This window comes from Corapipo altera, unplaced genomic scaffold, assembly GCF_003945725.1.
Source record: "Corapipo altera isolate COAL_440 unplaced genomic scaffold, ASM394572v1 61411, whole genome shotgun sequence".
Lineage (NCBI taxonomy): Eukaryota > Metazoa > Chordata > Aves > Passeriformes > Pipridae > Corapipo > Corapipo altera.
Window position 1 is genome coordinate 10176613 of NW_020884875.1, and position 6644 is coordinate 10183256.

Sequence of the window (6644 nt, forward strand, 5' to 3'; positions counted from 1 at the left end):
TCTACAAGGGGTGGTGATTTTACAGTTAAGGAACCTCTGCAGATCAGAATGGCTCTTGTTTATACAAATACACACACACACATGCAAAAAATCACAGCTGGTGGAAAAATTATTTTTATTTTCTAATCATTTTCTGCTGTGATAGATGTTGACAATTTTGAAAGAGGCACCACATCCTTTTCACACTACACAGGTCTTGACACATGTGTGACTGATGTACCTTAACCAAGTTAGGTGCCAGAGAAGGAGGAGACAAGCAACAACACTGTTCTGATGAAAATGGTCCATCCTAAATATCATGACCCTTCTGACAGTTTTACTCTTAAGTCAACATCATTCTTTAGGGACAATCTAGAAAAGAGTATAGCATTGGGATAGAACAACCACACCTAATGTCTAATGGACCTTCAGAAGATTGATGGTTCTGCCTGAGGACTCCAAAACCTTTGAGGTGTTTACTCATTTCTATTTGTAGATGAACAGCATACTCAGGTTATTTAGATAGGGTTGCTGTATGTTCGTGTATAAAACCAAAGGAAATAAACAATGTCTGCATCGGGTGGGCTGGACTCCCCCCCCCCCCCACTAAATATGAGTGTGTGAGCTTTTTTTCTGTGACTTTCGAAGGTCATATGTCATACACATTGTAGAGTCCTTGTTTCAATAATATGTCATAGGGATAAAGCTGATAATAGTATTCTGGGACTGATGCTCTAGTAAAAATAAATAAAAAGAAAGAACATCACTAGTTAAGGCTCTTATCTTTTGTGTAGCAGCACATCTGAGATAACAGGGTGTACTCTCTGCAATTCTCAGTTTTTGACTAGCCTGCAGTACAGTCACAAGTTACAAATATGTTTGTCAAGTGAAGTAACAGTTACGACAAGGTGAAAGGTCATAAACACTAACACCTTTATGAGTGGACACTAAAGCTGCTGCACCATTCTACTTGAACTCCGCAGCCACCTGCTTCCCAGCTGCAGCTGAGAACCGATTTCTGTGGTATCTTCCATATAGGAAGCCCCTCAGTGTCCCTAAAAGCCAGCTTCTCTTCTTTCCCTGCTGTACAACGTAGCTTCCCACACAGATGTGCAGCAGTGACAGAATGACATTTTTATAACTTGGTCTTTTATTTATGATCTCTTTGATGGCTGCCCCTGTCATGGAGTTACCCACTTAGGTAGGAGGCATCTCAGGTGCAGCTGAGCTCCTGTGCTGCAGAAGTTCTTCTGCACCAACTGAAGTACAGTATAAGCACAGACATTTCTAGCCTCGAATGCATGGGTCAGATGCTTTTCACTGATCACCAACCATATGAAGTTTAATGAGGGGAAGATTCTGCACATGGGATGGGGCAACCCTGGATGTATGTACAGGCTGGGGAATGAGATGCTGGAAAGCAGTGCCACTGAAAGGGACCTGGGAGTCCTGGTCGATGGCAAGTTGAATATGAGTCAGCAGTGCCCTGGCAGTCAGGAGGGCCAACTGTGTCCTGGGGGGCATCAGGCAAAGCATCGCCAGCCAGCTGAGGGAGAGGATTGTCCCACTCTGCTCTTCACTAGTGCAGCCTCACCTTGAATATTGTGGCAGTTTTGGGTGCCACAATATAGGAAAGATATTAAGTGTTAGAGAGCATCCAAAGGAGGGCAATGAAGATGGTGAAGGGCCTTGAGAGAAAACCTTACGAGAAGCAGCTGAAGTCACTTGGTCTTTCAGCCTGGAGGAGACTGAGGGGAGACCTCATTGCAGTCCATAACTTCCTTCTGAGGAGAAGCAGAGTGGCAGACATTGACCTCTTCTCTATGGTGACCAGTGGCAGGACCCAAGGGAATGGTTTGAAGTTGTGTCGGGGAAAGTTTACATTAGATAGTAGAAAAAGGCTCTTCGCTGAGAGGGTGGTGGGGTGCTGGAGCAGTTCCCTCATAAATATGGTCACAGAACCAAGCCTGACATTGTTCAAGAAGTTGTTTGGGTGATACTCTCAGGCATGTGGTTTGGCTCTTGGGGCTGTCCTGTACAGGGTCAGGAGCTGGACTCGGTGATCCTTGTGAGTGCCTTCCAACTCAGCACATTCTGGGATTCTGGGATTCTGTGGTGTTTAAACTACCACCTTCTATGATAAGGAAAAACATACCTCTTTATTGTAGCTCAGCTGATGCATATGACCTTGTTCCTCCTAATGACTGAGATCTGTGACTGAATCCTAAGTGGGTAGAGCACAACCTCAGATTGTCTAAATGTCTGAGATAATATTTTATTGGCTTCCTCTCATGCAGCAGCTGTACAGCTGGAGGGAAGGGACAGCATTTTGTGCAATCAGTTGCATGAGAGCTCTGGGTGAAGGTACTGTTGCCGCCCTCTCACAGCCAACTGTTGTTCTTGTGTTTACCTTTGACATACAACAATGTTCTGTGGGCCAGTAGGAAATTTTCTTTAGAACACTTTGCAGGACAGAGCTGCAGTGTGCAGACTGATGCTGCTCTCGCAAGTTCTTCAAGTCTTTCTTGTCCAAAACTCAAACTGGTGGGCACCCATCATGCCATCTCATAATGCTTGACAGAAGGCATTCATTCTCCAGGTTTCTCTCCATGAACCCTTCAGATGCAGCTGTGCATTGCTACACACAAGAAACTTCATCGTGAGCCTTTTCTGGATCTGGATCTGTGCTGTTGGACATCTGGTCAAGACAGTCACTTGAAACATCCCAGGTGCTCAGGCATTTGGAAGCTGCCACACTTCAGGTCTTGAGTTTTCCGGTAAATTAAGGACTGCAAGCACTGAACACAGGCATGGATCATTTTTCACATTGCCTGTGAAAAAATCTCACTTTTGCCTGCACTAGTTCAGCCCAGTTAATCTGGTCCCAGGAGAAAATTTCAGGTACTTACGTCACTTTTTAATCCAGTGCCAGTTCTCTGTTTGCAAGATGTCATGTCTTCTTCAATACAACCAGCCGGGCTCTTTTTCCTGGTGATACCTTCCTTCACTGATCTTCTACAAAACTAAACCCTGTAAGCCCTGCTTTCTCTCAGTCCAGGAAAAACTTCAGTGTCCCAAGAACAGTGGTGGTTTTGGTGTCTAGTTATCCATGTATCCTGTGGTGCTTCCATCACCCCAGTTACAAAATTTCAGTGAAGCATCACCAAGTAGAAATGTGATTATTACAGCCATAGTTTTCAATTGTTCAGTGTCTGTCATAAGTCTCCTTCTTGAGACACCTGCATGAAACACCAGAGCTGACCCTGCTTTAACAAGTACTTCACAGGGAATAGACTCATTACAGTTGCCTCCTTACAGGTAGGTATCAGCAGTACCTCTGAGGCTTTTGTTCCCAGCTATGCAGGAGATATTAGGTGCAAGGCCTGTGTATTGTACATCGGGCTTGGAGGTCATCAGGGTCCCAGCTCCCGAGCTTCTAAGCTGTGGATTGTAGTTCTCCTACTGTTGGCTGATACCTCTATGGCAGCACTGCCTTGCAGAAGCAGGTCTGGACCTTTGTATCATAGAATCAGACGGGTTGGAAAGGACCCCTGAGATCATCAAGTCCAACCCTTGATCCACTACCACCACAGTTGCTAGACCATGGCACTGAGTGCCACGTCCAACCTCATCTTAAAAACCTCCAGGGATGGAGAATGCCCACGTCCCTGGGCAGCCCATTCCAATGGCTGATTATCCTCTCTGTAAAGAATTTCTTTCTGATGTCTAACCTAAACCTCCCCTGGCATAGCTTAAGGCCATGCCCTCTTGTCCTACTCCTGATTGCCTGGGAAAAGAGACCAACCCCCACCTGGCTACAACCTCCTCTCAGGGAGTTGTAGAGAGCTATGAGGTCTCCCCTGAGCCTTTTCTTCTCAAGGCTAAACAATCCCAGCTCCCTCGGCCTCTCCTCAGAGGACTTATTTTCAAGTCCCTTCACCAGCCTCATTGTCCTTCTCTGTACCTGCTCCAGCACCTCAACATCTTTTCTGAACTGTCCCCTACCTTGACAGTAGAAAGTGAAGCTCCCGCGATGTTTCTGCACAGCTGTACCAACTATAAAATTATCTGCTGGTAATTAAAACACCTTGTGTTGAAAGAAAGAGAAATTAAGAAGATCTGCAATTTTATTGTGTAAACAGACAGGTTTGGGTAAGCCAGCGAAGAGCTGTGGTCTCCAAGATAAGCATTCAATTGTGGGGGAATGTTTCAAGGCCTACCAGTGTAAATGTCTGACTACCTCATGGCAATCATTGGATAGAAAGCTTTCATGCAAAAGTAACAAGACGGTGTTCTTTTTATACACAGTATTTTGTTGGTTCCAGTCACATGAATTGAAAGATTCATTACAAAGAAAGAATAGCTTGAGAGCTATGAGAGGGATGAAAATGAAACAGCTTTGCTCCAATTGCTGACTCTATCATCTCCAACAACTGTTTTCAGTTTACAGATCACTGGAAGACCCAATGCTTTGGGCCACAAACCTCCAAAGAAAATATCTGACTATGAAACTAGTAAATCTCTATGATGGCAGGGACAAGATTAGAGAAGGTCCAGGTACCAGTACTGATGGTACTGTTGCCATCTTGATGAAGGCAGATTTTCAAAACAAAACCTAGAAGCCGGGGATTTGGTAACGAAGATTACTGAAGAGATTCATATCCGTGTCTCTTAATAAAGAATATGGAAAGCACAGTTATATATCCAAAGGCAGAGGATGGTCTTGCACAAATATAAGGCAGAAAAAAGCTGACTCTGCAACTGGACTGTGCATGTGTGTGTCCATTGTGTAAAGCTCATGCATATGGCTTAGTTACAGTGGGGATTTGGTCTTCCTCTGATTTTCCAGGTTTTAATGAGGAACCTCTAGAGAAGAAAAAAGTGAAAGATTGCCTGTTTGCTACTCCTTAATCATTCTTTCAGAAATTTTAGAACAGTTCTTTGGAGAGTAGGCAGCACTTCTTTTGGATGACATATTTTCCATATATAAATATGAAGGAGCTATTTGAGATATAGAAGCAACAAGTACAAATGAGTTCCTTAAACTGAAATGTCACTAAGAATGGCAGTGATGACTCTATCCCAGTTAGAAGTAGGTCATTACAATTACTCTTATCTCAGGACTGTATCAGTAAAGGACCTTCATTACTGCCCACACAAGAGCCAGGGAACTTCATTCCATACCCCTCTAGTGTGTGCAGATGCTATTATGCAAAAGTTACAGACAACATGTACTGTAATTGATGCCATATTTAGCAAAAAAAAAAAAAAAAATCATACAGTGAAACTTAAGGTAACTTCTGCTCCCTTTTTTCCTTTTTTTTTTAATAAAAGAGAAAAAATTATACAAAATTAAACTAGATCTACAGGTCATACTATGTTCTTACAATCTACAGAAGACCCTTTTGCTGTATCTGTTGGAGGGGCTCACAGCCATTCTTTTGGGAACTAGTTTTATCACACCAAATTTAAAACTTCTTTGCCAGGTCCTTTACCCTCTCATCTGACTCACATGTGTACAGAGTCATGCTGCTGCTTTAGATGCAGACTCACACAACAATTCATTAAAAAAATCCTCCTGCAAACATGAAGTCATACCAGACTCAATCCAGAATTTTATCCTTCAAGAATAATGACCTAGGTGTGCAGTTAAACATCTCAATGTGTTCCTCTTAATGCCAATACCTGGACCATTTGTTGTTCATAGTTTGATGATGACTCCAGGACAAGATATTATTTGTATATGAATTACAAAACACTTTATGACGATGAACACATATATGAGGAACCTGACCAGAATCAACCTTATATGGCTGATATGTCATCTTTGATACTTCCTCACTGACAATTGCATTTTGAGATAAATCAGTAGGTTGATTTTTTCATAATTCAAGTGTTTTGATCAAATTGTCCAGGAAGATACCTTGAAGATGTTAACTATTCTATCAGTACAGTTACCTGTGTCAACCAGACCCATAATCATGTCAAACAAGATTGTTACCTTTCTTTGGCAAGACTTGAATTCCATGAAAATATAGTTAACACAAACTTTTATAATTTTTAACATGGTAATTCAAAGCTAAGTAATAAAAAAAAAGAAAATATGGAAACTATTCTGTTCTGATAAGGTCAAAAATTAATCCAAGCTATTAATTTTCCTTTCTCTAAGTGCAAGCTTATTGAAATAGACATATTTCACATATTTTATCTAAAGATACCAGAGTGTAATTTTTCAGTTGAAGAATGTCTACTTTGGTTTTTTTTGACCATCTCTTAATACTAACAAATCTCTTAATACTAACAATGTTCTTACAAGTATGTCATGAGTATTGTCAATGTGTCTTGTGTGGCCTCTCTAGGAGGCTAGTAGCACATAGGCTGTATATCACTATGATCTTAGGACACAGATATAGTTAAGCCTTTTTATATTATCTTCACGATTTAGTATGATGTGTATGTAAACCCAACAGGTACAAGGTTTAAATGGCCCATTGGACAGCAGTAATTAACAGTAAGCTGACAGAAATGAGCCAGAGACAGAAGTCCTTAATCACCCAATCAACCCACTTTCTACGAGTCTATGATACTTGTATTTTTACCTAAAAGTACAATAGTCCCAGTAAATGTGGGCAGGGGAAGGAAGTAAAATTTTATAGTACAGCAGT